The 17,813-nt window shown below is 35.4% G+C and overlaps 1 protein-coding gene across 1 annotated transcript in view; it reads right to left on the bottom strand.

Moving 5' to 3' along the window:
• Nucleotides 1-12,058, bottom strand: part of Ntan1 (N-terminal amidohydrolase 1) — a 29,370-nt gene extending 17,312 nt beyond the window's left edge. The window contains exon 1 of the mRNA XM_077441365.1: nucleotides 11,855-12,058. The gene's annotated coding sequence lies outside the window, so the exon portion shown is untranslated. The remainder of the gene's footprint in view (nucleotides 1-11,854) is intronic.
• Between the last annotated feature and the right edge of the window lie 5,755 nt (nucleotides 12,059-17,813).

Genomic DNA, 17,813 nt, shown 5'->3' with positions numbered 1-17,813 from the left:
AAAAATTGAATTTTCTACACAGTGTCGTAGCAACGCATTGGCAACGGGCGGTTGCCAAGGGCGCCGGGGCGCTTTGGGCACCCTCAACTATTTTTTTTTTAAATATTGTTACGTACGCCGCGGATTAAGCGAATAGAATCCCAGAGACTATGTGACCGTTCAAGGGTTATCTGTTAACGGATTAACTAAGTGCTTGCACTTAGGACCAACGGATATCTGTTAACGGATTAACTAAGTGCTTGCACTTACTTCCAGGATTATATCTGGACTCTAAGTGCATTTAGGCTAAACAATGACCGTTATTAGTCCTTTCTCAGAATCGGTACGGGGAGACCTAATGTCGTGGGAATACATATCCGAATACGTGACTATACAATAGGTAAACAGATTAGACGTCCTGAGAGATCTACCCTTTATAAGGTGGTATGTAGGCGATATCAGGTCATTCTGGACTGAGCACTGCCAGTGCTTGTATCTCCTTAATCATCAATATATGCTATGAAACGACTTTGGCCTTTTACTTGGATCCTCCACCCACCCCTACGCAACAATATCAAAACCTATTTAAGATCGACCAGCGGTCAAGATCGCACATCAAATTTAAGCTTTTTTTTCACATAACATGAACCATCGCCTTTATAGATTGACTTGTGCACTTGGCCCTTTGAGTGCTGACGTCTTTTCTGTTGAAAGCCCGCCACGCTGAAAATTTCGCCAACATTTCCAACTAGATTTATTTAGAATTCCAATAGAAAGCAGGTATAAAAATTGTAGCTAATCCAAATTAACCCTAGATAACTACCGCCGGGGATTTGGAGTTTTGTAAAGGTGTGTTTATACTTTCTAATATATCTTGCAACAATATAAAATAAACAAAAGAAACCTATTAATGAATGTTGTATTCGAAAACAAGTTCCATCTTCTTCATTGTAGTTAAAATGTAATGCTCACAATCTAAATGCCAAGCCACAATCTAAAATACTAAGCAGTTACAGATTCCAACGGGAAATTCTGCAATGGTTATAAATTCTGATATTCCGATGTAAACTAATCTTTATAAACGTTAACAAATGAATGACACGGATTACACGACCCATGTTCAATGCATTTTTTTTTCAATGCTACCTGGAAAGGCTTAGCCTTCTGGTATTCTTGTTTACTTTGTAAATGCTCAAAATACAACGCCTATCGACGTTTTTCAGACCCATGGAATTGTCAGCATTCAAAGAGTTAAGCAGATATAAAACCTAGAACAATAAGATATATGTAGTGTGAAAAAGATAAAGTTATAGGCGTTTAAACAAGTAAAATCTGACAAGACGAGCGTATTCAGCATTTTGGACATTGAACTTACAGACTTGGTCTAAGCTACTCGCATTGTGTCAACCTGGTATAAACATGGTACGAAGAGCATACGACGAGTTATTATATCAGTTTGCCCAGTGCAACTTTTACCACAGCGAATACAATAAAAATTCATCATATGACGCAATTTGACGTCGATCACTCAAAATTTCACGTCATATTCAATAAATACCGTTTCGAAAAAAGCACCATGCTCTCATAAGCGAAAGAGCATTGTGAAAATTTCGCCCAGTCATGATGATTCGTAACGTATGTAATGAAATACGTGTACGGAATTATATGTAAATATTTTTCAACGAAATTGTCAAAGTTGCGCAATGCGACTTTCTATCAAAAATAAAATCAAATGATTTTGATTGGTCCAGTGCAACCCTGGAGTAAAATAATAGTTCCAGTATACATAGGATTGGTGACCATATTTTTTTTGGAGAAAATAATGTACATATAAAGAATCGTTTTATAACGATGTTATAAAACATGCTTAGTGGTCTAGGGGTGAGTGTTGTAATCTCTCGTGCTAGGCATCATGGGTTCGATTCCCACTGGAGTCTCGTTGCTGACCAGGTATTTCTTATCAGAATTTGTCAATTTTTCTGATTTGAAACGATTCCTGTAAAAATTGGCTTTTCCTATCCAATTTTATATTGCGAAAACCTTGAGTTATTCTTATTTCTCAGTTTTCGCCAAATTTTCTCTCCATAGATATCTCAACGGAAAATGTTGGATTCTTAAACGTGTTTATTACGATTATATTTCACCATCAACTTAACGGACACAATTGAAATCTCTATCAGCGGCCAAACTTCGCAAAATGGCAATGTTTCAAAGCGATGGGAAGAAAGTAGGAAGATTGTCAGACCAATTGAAGAAGTGAAACTAATAAAATCTTGTAATAAAAACCTTGCAAAAAAATTATATTTTGGGCCTTTTGAAATTCGATAGATAATCAATTAAAAATATTTTAAAGCATAGATAAATCACAATCAATGTGAAAAACATCTGACTATTGATTCCAGAACTTACTTTTGGCAGCGCATTTTTTTTTAAACGCTTATATATATATATATATATATATATATATATATATATATATATATATATATATATATATATATATATATATATATATATATATATATATATATATATATATATATATATATATATATATATATATATATATATATATATATATATATATATATTTGACCCACTAAATTCGAATATTATAATGCTTTTTGTTGGTTTCTTTTTCTTTATGATATATATATATATATATATATATATATATATATATATATATATATATATATATATATATAAAGAAACCAACAAAAAGAATTATAATATTCAAATTTAGTGGGTCAAACTGAGTGAATATTGATTAGACTCCACTCTGGTAATTTTTGTTGTTGCTCAGTGTAATCAATAAATTTATGAATTATTTAAATATTTCGGTTTAATATTTTTAGCGATAGTCGTCGATATAACAAAATAAAGGACAAAATGGCAATTTTATTAAATAAGAACAGAGCAGTGAAATAAAGGACGTATGGTCAGCGTAAGTATATGTAGTACAACTTGAGAAGTGGCTAAAATGTCGTGACTGTTTTGCCAACAGTGCAGGCTAAGCATTCGAAATCGATTACTTAGTGGTTTTCAGTATTGTTGTTGTTTATAATTAGTATTAATTAGAACGTATGCAGTGGGGAATAACAATTTTTAGACGTGTTCGCAATTTTTCTCTCATGAGAATGTTGTCGGACTTAAAGCGTTATCACATATTATATTATACTCGAGTGAAATAAAAACAATATCGTTAAGACAACAGAATATACATTCATATTTTATTAATAGTAATGCCGCGTGTTTACAATTTCAATATCATTCTGCGAGATTAAGATTGTGTGTACGTGTTTGTATGGTTCAATTTTGAAACGCCTAGACTTTGAGTAGATTTGATCTAAATCTACTCATTTGACAAATGAGTAGATTGAAGCGTTCCCACCCGGCAGCGCAGTCAGTCCTATTCCATTACATTATCACTTACTCTATTGACACGTGGGACAAAGGGAAGGCAATGTATTGTTGAGGATATATAGGAGGATAAGTGCACCCCGCCTAATCCCGAGCCCGACTCATCGACCAATCGGAGAGCTCGGCTCACGGACCAATGCTTGAGCTCGATTAAACAACCAAGCCCGCGCGGCTTGCAAACATGTATAAAATCCGATGAGTTGGTCGCAGGATTCATTCGGAACCCAGCATTCACCAGAAGAACATCTATTAAAGATCTGAAACCTTCTTGATGATTTTCTTGTACCTCGACTTGACTGCCCTTACCTCTGAATACTCTTCAGTATATTCAAAAACAAATTTGAGTCATCATGACGGCATCAAATATTCCTTTTACATTTTGTCTTGCCTCAGAGACTTTCCAATACCACTCTACGGTCTAAGATAAGGTATCATGAGATGGTATACCAAGTTTGGTTGTTCTATTTTGAATTGTGCAATTGCATAGCAGACAAACAACCCGAGTGTTTTTGACAAACTACCGATAAACAAACAAACTACCCCACGACTACGACAGACAAACTCCCCAGTACTACCCGAGTGTTTTTGTATGAAAGCCCTTAAGTTGCAAACACATTGAATCGTACGGCACGGATACGTTCTCGACCCCCTGTAGTGAAAAAACCGGGAGGGTTTTTTTGTATAACAAATAGAAAAATGAACTACATACATACATAAATACATATGTATGTATGTAGTGTTTTCTTATGTAGGTCATTCTGGCTCATTAGGTTCTTCCTGTAATGCCACAATGGTCCAAAACTTTTAAATAAATAAATAAATATGTATGTATATTGTAACGTGGGAAAATGAGAGAGATTATCCACGTTTAAGTGCATTCGTGGGTGAACAATAGAGACCAGATTAGGCTAACGGGACCTAGTAAGTAGCCGAACTAAGGATACGCTGGAGTTCTCATAGACCCGGGCGAATGCGTGCGACTTGCCAGGATAGACTACGCGCTTAAGCAATAGACACATTAATGGATCAAGGAAACTATGCTGTGCAACTTGTCCTTAATAAGGAGGTACACACGGAAGATCAGATTATTCTGGAGTGAGCGGTGGTTACTTGTGGACCTCCTGAATCGTTGAATAGATGCTATGAAGCGACTTTGGCCTTTCATTTGGATCCTACGCAACAATATAATAGAAGATATATAACGAAGTGCATATGTTGTATTGGGTTAAAAATGTTATTAATGAGTACTCTTAAGCGCAGTCTCTACGTTTGAAAAACAAAAAAATCGACATTAAATTCTAAATTGACATCAAAGCAAACCATAAAACTTATATATGTACTGATTCATAACATAAACTAACCGCACATACAAAGACCATCTTCCAGCAAGCAATAAAGTCGAAACTTTCGAAACGTTAAGAAATATAATACATAAGTTTTCACAAAGTAGCGGTACCTACACGTGGGGTACCCATGAGTAAATAAGTGAGGACAACAGAGACGAACATCGCCTCGTCCGTGGGGCCCGTTAATTAGCCATGAGAATCCACGGGAAAGGGTCACATAATTAATCGGCCATGATATTGAGTTACACCCTGGACTAATTGGCTAGCCGACGAGATGACGATCAGGTGGACGATGGACTAATTAATCACGAATGTGCCCCTCTCACGTTGGGGGAGTGTGGACTGACCGTCCAGAACGGATCTGTAATTAAGTGGATCATGTTGGATCAGTACTCATATTATATATGTATGCATACTAGAACTGATAGTTGCAAATTACTCATCTTGTTGGTTTTAGTGTGGGTAAGTTTGGTCTAAGTAGATTGTGTCTATTCTATGTATGTAAGTGGGTAGAATAATCAAGAAGAAGATGGAAATATCAGAAGAGCTCAATCTGCAAAATAGTAGGAATACAGTTGAAGCAGGCTCCAGTAGTACATAATGGATTATATAAATACTAGCTTTATTACCCGGCTTCACTCGGTATTTGTAATATAAACCACTTAAACATGACTAATCTAATAGTAAACATTTTATTAAATTTATTTGAATAGCTTTATTTTATATAAATTTATTTGAATACTCATTTGTTTTTTTATTAAATTGACTGTCACGAACAAACAAACATTTATAGCAAGTCTCTTATAAAAAATTATATGTACACCCCCGGTGTCTTCGCCCCCTAGGGCTTCGCTGTCGGCGCCTACACCCCCGGGAACTTCGAATCCTTTGAATCGGAAAAAAGCGAATTATTTGTTCGATGACGTCAGAACAATAGACTACGAACAAACAAACTTTAGTGTTTTACATATATGTAAGGTTAAGCATTGTATACAAAAATATTCGTTTGAATGGTTTAATTAATGTTTGTCTTAATAAGATCTTAAGCGGAAATTAGATATGTATGTTCAAGAATTTTCAAAAAACCTCATATCAGAAGTGTGCGTCATGTAATTTCACAGTACGCAATGATAAGCACTTGCAATAACAAACAGAAGGCATATTTCATTCAAGAAAGAATAATTTTAAATAAACCTTGTACAAAAATAAAGATCATTAGCACGAAAGAGACGCGTGAATGATCTGCACTTTTGTTTACGACAACTTATCGAAATGGAATTATTAAACAAACTCCCATATGTACGTAAATTTTATCTATTGTTCTGTCTAATTTTTCACCTACGATCAAATTAAGACATGAGACGTGCACGGAGACATTAGGCGCGCACGGAGATATAAGGCGAGCACCGATAAACACTGAGACACGATGCGAGTTCCACAAATCACTTTCATACGAGTATTTATTTTAATTTAATACATATGTATATGTATATATACCAGGAATGCCTAACAGGCTAACTTCAATGTACGTAAATTTTAACTATTACTCTCTCCAATTTTTCACCTACGATCAAATTAAGACACAAGAGACACGAGGCGCGCACGGAGATACAAGGCGGGCACCGACGAACACTAAGACACAAGGCGAGTTCTAAGAGTCATTTTCATATGGGTATTTATTTTGATCCCCTTTATTTTACGACGCAAAATTGTAAAATGCCGTGAACGACCGCGCTGGCATACATCGTGTAAGTTCATAACTGACCGCGTGGGTTCAAATGGGTTAACCCCAATGCGCCTTTCTAGTCAATTATAATCATCAATAAACAATGTATAGAACATCATAGAGACATCTAGCCAGCAACATAGATCAGTGGTTAGCGTGTAATGCTTTCGATTGTGTGATCACGGGTTCTATCTCTGGCTTTGTTGCTGGTCAGACCTTGGATAAATGACTCAAAGGTCGATCGTTTTCTTTCAGCGTTTGCCAATTTATCTGATTTCATTGGAAACGGTTCCAACAAACTAGCAATCCTTTCCTATTTCTCACAAAAATTTAGTTAATAGCATCTCATAATTTGTTGATATTTAAAAAAAATTTAAGAAATTTGTTCATAGACGTCTTTATGATGATTGAAATGTTTGATGATCGATATTTGTATATACATATGTAATTGGCCTCGAATAACACTTACATAGTTAATATGAAGATGTCGTGTTCATAAAAATAGGTATATACATTTATAAATAAAAAAATCTATGGATTAATTTGACTTTTCTTTTCAATTACGATCGAAACTTTTAAATGATCCAAACTTTTGTTAAATAAATATGTTTGGTTAAAAATAAAAGTATTTATTATAACGAATTGACTTTAAATATGACATTATTCACCTGAAATTTATTTGTAATTATTTATGATTCAATCTTGGTTAACATTTTTAGGAAAAGTATCCACATATGTACATTTATCTAATCATGAAAAATCATTTACCGTTTACCCGTTTTAAGAAATTTGAGACATATATGGATAAATTTGCAGCATTTTATAAATCAGAAAAATCGAGATGCGCAAAAAAAAGGACAAGATTGCCAATTTGTTGGTACCGTTTCAATAAATCAGATAAATTGGCAAACTCTGGTAGGAAACGATCGACCTGATGTGACATACTCAAAGTCTGGCGAACAGCACCGGGCCAGGGATTGAACTGGTGACCCGTGCTGGTTAGAATTTTTTAAAACTCTATTATAACAATGCACCTGATGATATTTCAACGAGCTTGGTGTTATATAATCTGAATTTTATGCTCACCAGACCATGTTCTGGCGCTGGTAGTTGGACATGTCGATATTGTATTACGAAGACGTTCATAACTCATTGATTTATAGGATCCACCATGATTGATCATACGAGTAGGCCATTTTGCATTCGATTCACAGCGTCCGATCGACTCGTCATCAATCTTGTGTTGGCGACTGATCGTGTACTGATTCGACGTGTTTTGTTTTGTGGTTTTTTTTTTTTAGTGCTTTTTATCTCCATCATTCCACATTTCGTTGGCCGATTTCTCAATTTGTGGGACACGTACATCAGGTGAGATATGGTATTGGAAAAGAAAGGTCGTGTAAGCTGTGAACAAATTGAGAAGGAAACATGCCGAAGCATTCACGTTCCCATGTCGAAGAGTGCTACTGTGGTCGGAAAATATACACTATACACGGCAAGAGAGGGGTATAAATCAAAACATTTCTACAGGCCAAGTCCAAATTATTGATTTATTTATTTGGGCAGTCATTATGGTGCTATGAACATTAATCATGCATTAATGGCGAGACCTCCGTGAAGTGTACACATTTAATTTCATGTATTTTTTTTTTGTATACGCCTCTTTAGTGGAATGTTCCTTATATTCGATAGATAGATTGGTTCAAAGGGTGTAGCAACATATTGGATAGAAGATTAGCGCGTAATACCCAAGAGAATCTAGAAGTAGTCGGATTGAAAGGAAAAAGGTGCTCCTCATTCATCAGTGAATTGATAATATGATACTATCATACTAATATGACCAGAAACTAGAATACTCTTCATAGATAACATACCTATGTAAGTGGTCTCAATAATTCAGACGCTAAAGATAGTTGAAAGATAGCCACGGAAGATGTTCTAATAGTACACAAGAGAAATTTAAAAGGAAGCAAAGTGTGTACAGGCGATCTTCATTCATCAGTAAATTGGTGATACTGTCATACTAATATTACCAGAAACTAGAATACCCTTCTTAAAGAACAGACCAAAATTAAATCAATAATTTAGACGCTAAGCATACATATGTAGCTGAAGATTGTTATGGGAGGTGTTCTAATAATATCCAAGAGAAATTAAAAGGAATAAGTGTACAGGTGATCTTCATTAATCGGTGAATTGGTGATATGATACTATCATACTAATATGACCAGAAACTGGAATACTCTTCATAGATAACATACCTATGTAAGTGGTCTCAATAATTCAGACGCTAAAGATAGTTGAAAGATAGCCACGGAAGATGTTCTAATAGTACACAAGAGAAATTTAAAAGGAAGCAAAGTGTGTACAGGCGATCTTCATTCATCAGTAAATTGGTGATACTGTCATACTAATATTACCAGAAACTAGAATACCCTTCTTAAAGAACAGACCAAAATTAAATCAATAATTTAGACGCTAAGCATACATATGTAGCTGAAGATTGTTATGGGAGGTGTTCTAATAATATCCAAGAGAAATTAAAAGGAATAAGTGTACAGGTGATCTTCATTAATCGGTGAATTGGTGATATGATACTATCATACTAATATGACCAGAAACTGGAATACTCTTCATAGATAACATACCTATGTAAGTGGTCTCAATAATTCAGACGCTAAAGATAGTTGAAAGATAGCCACGGAAGATGTTCTAATAGTACACAAGAGAAATTTAAAAGGAAGCAAAGTGTGTACAGGCGATCTTCATTCATCAGTAAATTGGTGATACTGTCATACTAATATTACCAGAAACTAGAATACCCTTCTTAAAGAACAGACCAAAATTAAATCAATAATTTAGACGCTAAGCATACATATGTAGCTGAAGATTGTTATGGGAGGTGTTCTAATAATATCCAAGAGAAATTAAAAGGAATAAGTGTACAGGTGATCTTCATTAATCGGTGAATTGGTGATATGATACTATCATACTAATATGACCAGAAACTGGAATACTCTTCATAGATAACATACCTATGTAAGTGGTCTCAATAATTCAGACGCTAAAGATAGTTGAAAGATAGCCACGGAAGATGTTCTAATAGTACACAAGAGAAATTTAAAAGGAAGCAAAGTGTGTACAGGCGATCTTCATTCATCAGTAAATTGGTGATACTGTCATACTAATATTACCAGAAACTAGAATACCCTTCTTAAAGAACAGACCAAAATTAAATCAATAATTTAGACGCTAAGCATACATATGTAGCTGAAGATTGTTATGGGAGGTGTTCTAATAATATCCAAGAGAAATTAAAAGGAATAAGTGTACAGGTGATCTTCATTAATCGGTGAATTGGTGATATGATACTATCATACTAATATGACCAGAAACTAGAATACTCTTCATAGATAACATACCTATGTAAGTGGTCTCAATAATTCAGACGCTAAAGATAGCTGAAAGATAGCCACGGAAGATGTTCTAATAGTACACAAGAGAAATTTAAAAGGAAGCAAAGTGTGTACAGGCGATCTTCATTCATCAGTAAATTGGTGATACTGTCATACTAATATTACCAGAAACTAGAATACCCTTCTTAAAGAACAGACCAAAATTAAATCAATAATTTAGACGCTAAGCATACATATGTAGCTGAAGATTGTTATGGGAGGTGTTCTAATAATATCCAAGAGAAATTAAAAGGAATAAGTGTACAGGTGATCTTCATTAATCGGTGAATTGGTGATATGATACTATCATACTAATATGACCAGAAACTAGAATACTCTTCATAGATAACATACCTATGTAAGTGGTCTCAATAATTCAGACGCTAAAGATAGCTGAAAGATAGCCACGGAAGATGTTCTAATAGTACACAAGAGAAATTTAAAAGGAAGCAAAGTGTGTACAGGCGATCTTCATTCATCAGTAAATTGGTGATACTGTCATACTAATACGACCAGAAACTAGAATACCCTTCTTAGAGAACAGATCTAAATGATTGTATCTCAATAATTCAAACGATAAGCATAACTAAGCATGAAAGATAGCTGTGGGAGGTGTTTTAATAGTACCCAAGAGAAATTAGAAGTCTTCATCTATTAGTAAATGGGATGTGTATGACAATTGTATTTTTAGCTTACTGCACTTTAAGAAGCATAAAGGCTAAAATTAACAGCGGTTATGCGTTACTTTAAAAAAAATAGATTAAGGAAAAACAGTTTTTTTAAAAATGATAAAACAACAATTAAAATTGTTAAACTTTGTGTAACATGTGTTGACAGGAAGATGACAGTAATGGATATCGGTGAGAAATTAGTATAATATGTGCGCTCTGACCAACTCGACCCGGTCGACCCACTATGGCGAGTGGGAAATCATTGATTATCTGTTCGTACCTTAATAATGAGGTAACAAGTACAGTTTTATGAATACTCCTCGATTGAAAGAATCGTTAAACTTATTAAGAAATTAAACTTGAACTAAACTCCATTTAGGTGCTTACTTGTATGTAATATATATGGTTATATCCAGGGCTTTTTTTCCAATGTAACACGTTGGAACGGCGTTCCGGCACCTTTTTTCTCGGCATTAATTATGCTTCAAACGAATATTCTATATAATATAATTTTTTCTAATAAAAAACTTGAAAATAAGTGAGTTCCGGCACCTTTATTTTCAAAGAAAAAGCTCTGCTTATATCTTAGATTCATGATTACTGATTTAGACTTACATAGAATCATCAAAGTACTAAATTAAAGTAAAGTACCTCAACTTGTAACTTTAACGAGTTATTACCGATACATATTAAGAACAATTTAATATGCAATACACTGCAAATACTCATTTGGAAATTATCAAAATTTGGCTGATTATAAAATGAGCACAAAAAAATACGCGACATTACCAAACTTGCCCGGTTGAAGTTCACATTTTATGACTGTAAAAAAACCGATCGAAAAATTGTAAATGAAACCTCGTATCGAGAATAAAACTATTATTGAGATAAATAAGCATTGCTGCACTGACATTAGGTTCAGAAAAACAAAATCGAACAAGATAATTCTGCATCGTAAACAAGCTAGTGATAATTTTATATATGTATATTCTTCACTTCATATTCAGTCACATAACGATGATAACGGTATAATTTTATTTATATTTTTCACATTCATACATACATACATACATACAAAATTCAGCTGAATCACATTTTCAATACTATACACATGTTAATATAAAATATGAAAATATCTATACTAAAAAAATAAAGTAAAAATAGATTTTTATCAACACGTGTTCTGTTCAATACGACTATGTAAGCTTATTGCGAATCACTATTCGAAATCATCGAAATTTTCACAATACGTACCTGATGTTTTTTTTTAGATGAGTCTATCGTCGAGTTTAGAACGAGTGTTGCCGAATAAAATAAAAACCCACACAGTAAGTAATAAATGGTGAGAAGACGAGTTTACATTGAGAAAAACGGGCACTTTGTTGAAAAGTCGAACGTTCACTGAATGAACAATCGAAATTATTATGACAGAGCGTCTCAGATATGTTATCTCGGTATGAAACGATTAATAAGATGTTTGTTATTATAAATAATAATAATATATGTATATTATGTGTATAATATGTATCAGTGGCGTACTCGTGTCTTTTAAAACAGGACATGCGGTCAAACGAAAAACAACATACATATAATAAATAGTCACAATACAATAATATTAATATTACAATAATAACATAATTGCTTTCAAAACCTAAAAATCACTACATATAATTTTTTTCCAAATAATTTAATATATAATATGTATGTTAAACCGAATCCGTGAAATCGCCTATTGCGTTAAATCTGCAAAAAATTGCCAAATTCATGAAAAGTGCAAGCCCATTGCTTTATTCATCAAATGGGCAAGTTAGCTGCCGAATGCGTGCATTGGGCAGTGTATGGAATTCTTAAATTGTCATTTTTACAGTTGAAATTTGGCCCCTATCAGTGAAATTATAATTTTTGACAGTTGGATGATAGCGCGTCGCCCCGCTCCTGTCCATTCCCACTCTCCTCGTGGTCCACACATCGTAACATCCATTCAAACACATCGTAATATCTTAGCAGCCAACTTATTTATGCCCTCATCTGCCAACACTTATTATTTATGCAGTCAATCCCCCAAAGGCCATCGGGGGTTGACTGCGTTTCTATTTGAACTATTTCAACAAACGTATTTTAGTCTATTGGTGAATTAAAAACGTATATGAGAAAGATTAAATGAAAGTGAAAAACGTAACTTTTACCACTGTTTAATTAAGTTGCAAAGGGGCGGAATAAAACCGCATTTGGATAGCTAGATAGTTGTCATCACTTTGATCTGACACAAGATTCCAGTGACATTTTTAGTGAGTTCGTTAATGATAAACTCCTCTAGTTTCATGTCGGAGACATTAGATCACTCCAGGAGTAACTGTGTATCTGAGTGTGTTTATTTTTAAACACACTCAGATTAAATTATTTTTACCTCAACCGGAAGTAGTACTTTTACCTGATCGAGGTTTTTCATGTTTTTCTCGGAAACTTTTTGGCGTATTTAGCTGAAATTTCATATCTAGAATTATAAGCTTACATATAATGCCAAGTTGCATACCTATATGTATATACATATGTACATATATGTGTGTATATAAAATTTCGTGAACACTCGTCAACCAGAAGTGGCAGTTTACTCCTGTATTTGTGATCTGATGTGATCCTGTGTTATGCATGAGTGATCTGATTTGAGTCTGATCAGTGGACCTAATAAAATCAATTTTTGATGAAAATCGTTGATTTCAACACGTTTTCTCAGATTATATTTATCATTATACCATTAAATATAAACACCTGTTGTATATTACTTATATATTATAATGAATCTAACAAAAAGTTCAAAACGAAAAAATTCGACAAAAATCAAATAACACATGACATGTGTATATAATGTTTTATTGCAAATGAATTTTTTCATTAAAAGGAAACACACACCCCCTCCCACCCCTCCCATTCTTTCAAGCATTGCTTATATAAATTAATTAATTTTTAAAAATTTTATATTTATACTATGGTGCCATTACAGGTTCGAAACAATCGACTTAGAGTAAAAAATATCCAAGTCTGACGCACCGCATTTGAAGCATTCACGAACCCCACGCCACTGTTTTTTTTTATATACATACATATATTTATAACACAAATCACTATCGCAATTGGACGTCTCTTCGGAGTAATGTTTAATAATTTTATTTGTAAAATGTTGTCGATACTTACGAAAAATATAAAAAGTCTAATTTTAACTTTCAATACATTTATTATAGGGCTATTTTTAATGCAAAATTGGTTGACTCCAAATTTGATTTACGTATTTTTTTCTCAATCAGAGATGCTCGCAAACGGTCAAACAATTTGAAGGGGCGGGTCACCAATTGACTCGCCGAGTCAAAGGTTACGAACCACTGCCACAAGCTCGAATCCACCAGACTGTATCAAATGTCAAAGGCAAGCAAACCAACGAGCGAGTCATTATCGACAAGGAAACAGAAAAAAATCACCCTTCGAATTCGACCCAGAAGATAACACTGCCGCAATCTGTTCCTTTTTCGTATGGGAATACATTTCATTTCCAATAAATCATAAGGAGATGTGTGACACACTCGTCGTAAAAGGCGTGGGTTCGAATCCGTGAACAGATAAAACGGTCCAGAATCTTTCGTACATCGAGATCAAGAGCGGGGTCAGAGCAGACGGATGCGTTTTTACGGCTCCGATTAGATAGCTGTAGAAAATAACCAGATAATAAACCCCCGTTATATTTATTTGTCTTATATTCACAATAATATATCGCCGGAGATAAAATTAACAGGAATAATTTAAAACAGACGATCACGCAACTCTTGGGTTACTCATCCAGGAAACGGTCCGTTCTCCTTATCTCGCTGGTGCATTATTGCTCGCTGGGTATGTGACTAACATGCAAAATCCAATTTGCCATAAAGTTTCATTTAATTAGACGAAGTAATTTATATCGCAAGCACTGCAATATAAAATGAGCTCAAGTCAGACATTTGCTGTTAATAGTTCGGCGGAGTTTGCTAGTTATATATAATATGTAGGTACATACATAGGAATACGTTATTTAATCGTAAACCTTTTATGGCGACGAACAACTTGTCTGCTAAATGATAAAGCTCTTCACAAAAGTATCCAATATATAATTTCGAAAGAGACTTTGTATATATGCATATATGTATGTAACATTAGTTGGTTGGTTCGTAAACAACACATTTGATTTATATATTTTTTTCGATTCATAGGCATATTCGATTTTTTTTCGATTGAAAGGATTCGAAAACCCCGGGGGCGAAGGCCCAGGGAGCGAAAGCCCCGAGGGCGAAAGCCCAGGGGGCGAAGTCCCCGGAGGCAAAGTCCCCGGGGGCAAAGTCCCAAGGGGCGCCGGGGGGGCTGCCGGATTCTGGTATGTATATAATTTCGAAAGAGGCTTAATATATATGTTTGTTTGTTCGTACCAGTCAATTTAATAATTAAGACAGTATATTTTATTTTTTATTTATTTTACAAAATCAATTAATCAAGCACACTCGTCTAACAGATTGCTCCAAAGCGACGAGTGTGCTAAAAAGATTAAGAAGTACAATAGGAAAAAATACAAGTTAAATAAACAAATTATATATACAAATATAAAAATTAAATAAGGAAAGGATAACTAAATAAAACATGAAATCATCATAATTAAAAACACTAACTCAACCTTTCTAAATGGTCGCGACCTCCATAACTTAGGAAGTGGTGCAGAGAATGAAGAGAGACGTGACAAATGTCAATGGCACCATCCAGTGAATTTAAGAAACGGAGGCCGCGAGGAATGGGAGAATAACTAAATGCCACAGTTCTAGCCAAAGGAGTGTGAAAAAGGGGACGATGGCGGGTCCATATCACACTCTCTGGAGCATGAAGGCCCAACTCAGCCAGGATAGACGGACAGGAGATACAGCCTCTAAATATGGAAAACAAGAACTTGATGAGGGCAACACTCCTCCTGTGGTCAAGAGAAGTGTAGCCTACCATATAAAAAACCTAATTAAGAAATCACCAATTCTCTCCGTAAACTTTAATCATGAGTATGGCAAAGTGCTCAACCTGCCATAGCGAGAGGGGGACGAAAAGGGAATAAACGATCAGAACAGTGTGGACGATAGACGTCACCGTGAACAAAGATCCAGTATTTTCAAACGTGTCTATTACGATTAATTTTCACCATGGTAATGGCGGACGTCATTTCCACTTATATTGATGACCAAACCGAGCAAAATGGCAAAGTTTGAAAACGATCGGATAAGAACCCAAGCTTCGTCAGACGACAAAATCGATTCTGACCTAAGAAGAGGTTAGTAAAAATCATTTAGAAGTGCTTCCTGATCACCAGTGGCCTGGTGCACGCATTCGCGTATTTGACAGGACCGTAAATATGCACTAAAACGCTTAGCCTTTTAACGCGTGTATGCAATATAACAAAACGGCATTTGCTAAAATCATTAACATGGGTACGTACACGCTTGGAAATCAAAAGACGTCGGCGCATAACTAAAGTCATAAACGCTAGAAAACGATCGAGTGCACATAAATAGCGACTCTTGAGTGCACCCATAAAACGCACCCACGCACAATTAAACCACGCGGAACAAACAACCTGTATAGTGCACGAATATACATATGTACGTTTACACGATGATTCTGGGGAAGTGTGTCCGAGAAAGTTCCAGCCGATGTTCCGAGCCCGGTATGCTGATGAGGATTGCCGCGATCATTCTCACGGCCCTCGCGCTGGAGCCACTGCTGATGCTGTATCCGATGACAGAAGAGAAAGAAGAAAGTAGGAAGTCCGGGAAGGAAGGAGAAGCAAGTCTCGTAAATCAACTAGTTGTAAACACGATAAATCTTCTGGGACGGCGACACTTTGAGAACAGCTGAATTATTAATTAAGAAGATGAAAAGTTACAGCTGAACGAAACTGACTTTTTTTTGTCATATTGTTCCTACACTTCAATTTTGTTCAACTGCCAAAGTCAAACTGATAGGGCGAAATCACGTGCCACATGCACCGCTGTGTAATTTCGCCCTTATGCTAGTGTGAATAGACCTTTGATGTGACTGAGAGTAGGAACGTTTCTCGAAAAGGTGAAATGAAATGTTACCTTAAAAAATTATACGAAGAAGCAAAAAGACCAGTGGCCAAATTAAAGGCGGCAAACGATTTTCGAATCGTGAGAACAGTGCAATTGAACCGGAATAAAATGATTTTTCACGGTAGTTTTAATTGAGTCTAACGAGACGATCACTTCACACCTGTTGAACAATACTGACGGTAGTCATATTCTTTTGGCAACAATGCTCGCGTTTCGCGTGCGAATATCTCGCTTTTGAATGTCGCCAGTGTGGATTTCCTCCGGTGCAATTAAACACTGCGATTTGTTCTCTCGTTATTCATTTTCCGGTGTGAATCGAGCCGGCCATTGTTTGACACTTGACGCAACGACGTATCTCATTAGTCTCAGCGAGAAATGTCATAATTATTAAAACGAGAGCAAATTTGAAAAAAACCGTTTCCGAATGCATCTGCCACTCGTTGAAAAGCATCCTCTATGCCTATCTGAGCTATCTTCCACATCAATAATAACGATCTTACAAATCAGCTGGAGGGCTTCCTGCATCGGGAAGAAGAATCAATCGAACTTACATATGTAGATTGGAACCCCTTCAGTCTCGAGGGTGGTTTTGTTAGTGGATACAAAACCTTGCTTAAAATTAGGTTAATTTAACATGAAAGTTCAAAACTAGTTCTACATAATTAACAGATACTCCGACTCATAAGCGATCCAACACCTGATCCTTCCCATTGGAGAGAATTCGCTATCTCCTCTCTATCCCATCTTTGTTTGCAAATACTTCACTTGTGCCTTGTCACTTGTGTCTCAGTGTCTCTTCACTAATCTGTGCACTTAATGTGTCTTCATAAACACTTTGTACCTCCATGTGTCCTGACATGGACGGTTCATTATAGTGTACAGCACTATTTTGTAATGTAACTCGACAAAAGCGCCCCGACATAAACACCCCGAACCTCGTAACCAACGTAACCACGAGGTGTCAAAACCGCGGGAGACAAAAGACAAAGCCGCGCGACCAAACCACCACAAGAAAAAGCGTTCGGCGACAAAGCCGCGCCATAATATAAGAAAAAAATTAATATCAATTTCAATGTACATATGTATGT

The sequence above is a fragment of the Arctopsyche grandis genome, chromosome 11, assembly GCF_051622035.1.
Source record: "Arctopsyche grandis isolate Sample6627 chromosome 11, ASM5162203v2, whole genome shotgun sequence".
Lineage (NCBI taxonomy): Eukaryota > Metazoa > Arthropoda > Insecta > Trichoptera > Hydropsychidae > Arctopsyche > Arctopsyche grandis.
The sequence above is the reverse complement of the archived record's forward strand: the minus strand, read 5'-3'. Positions and strand labels throughout refer to the sequence as shown.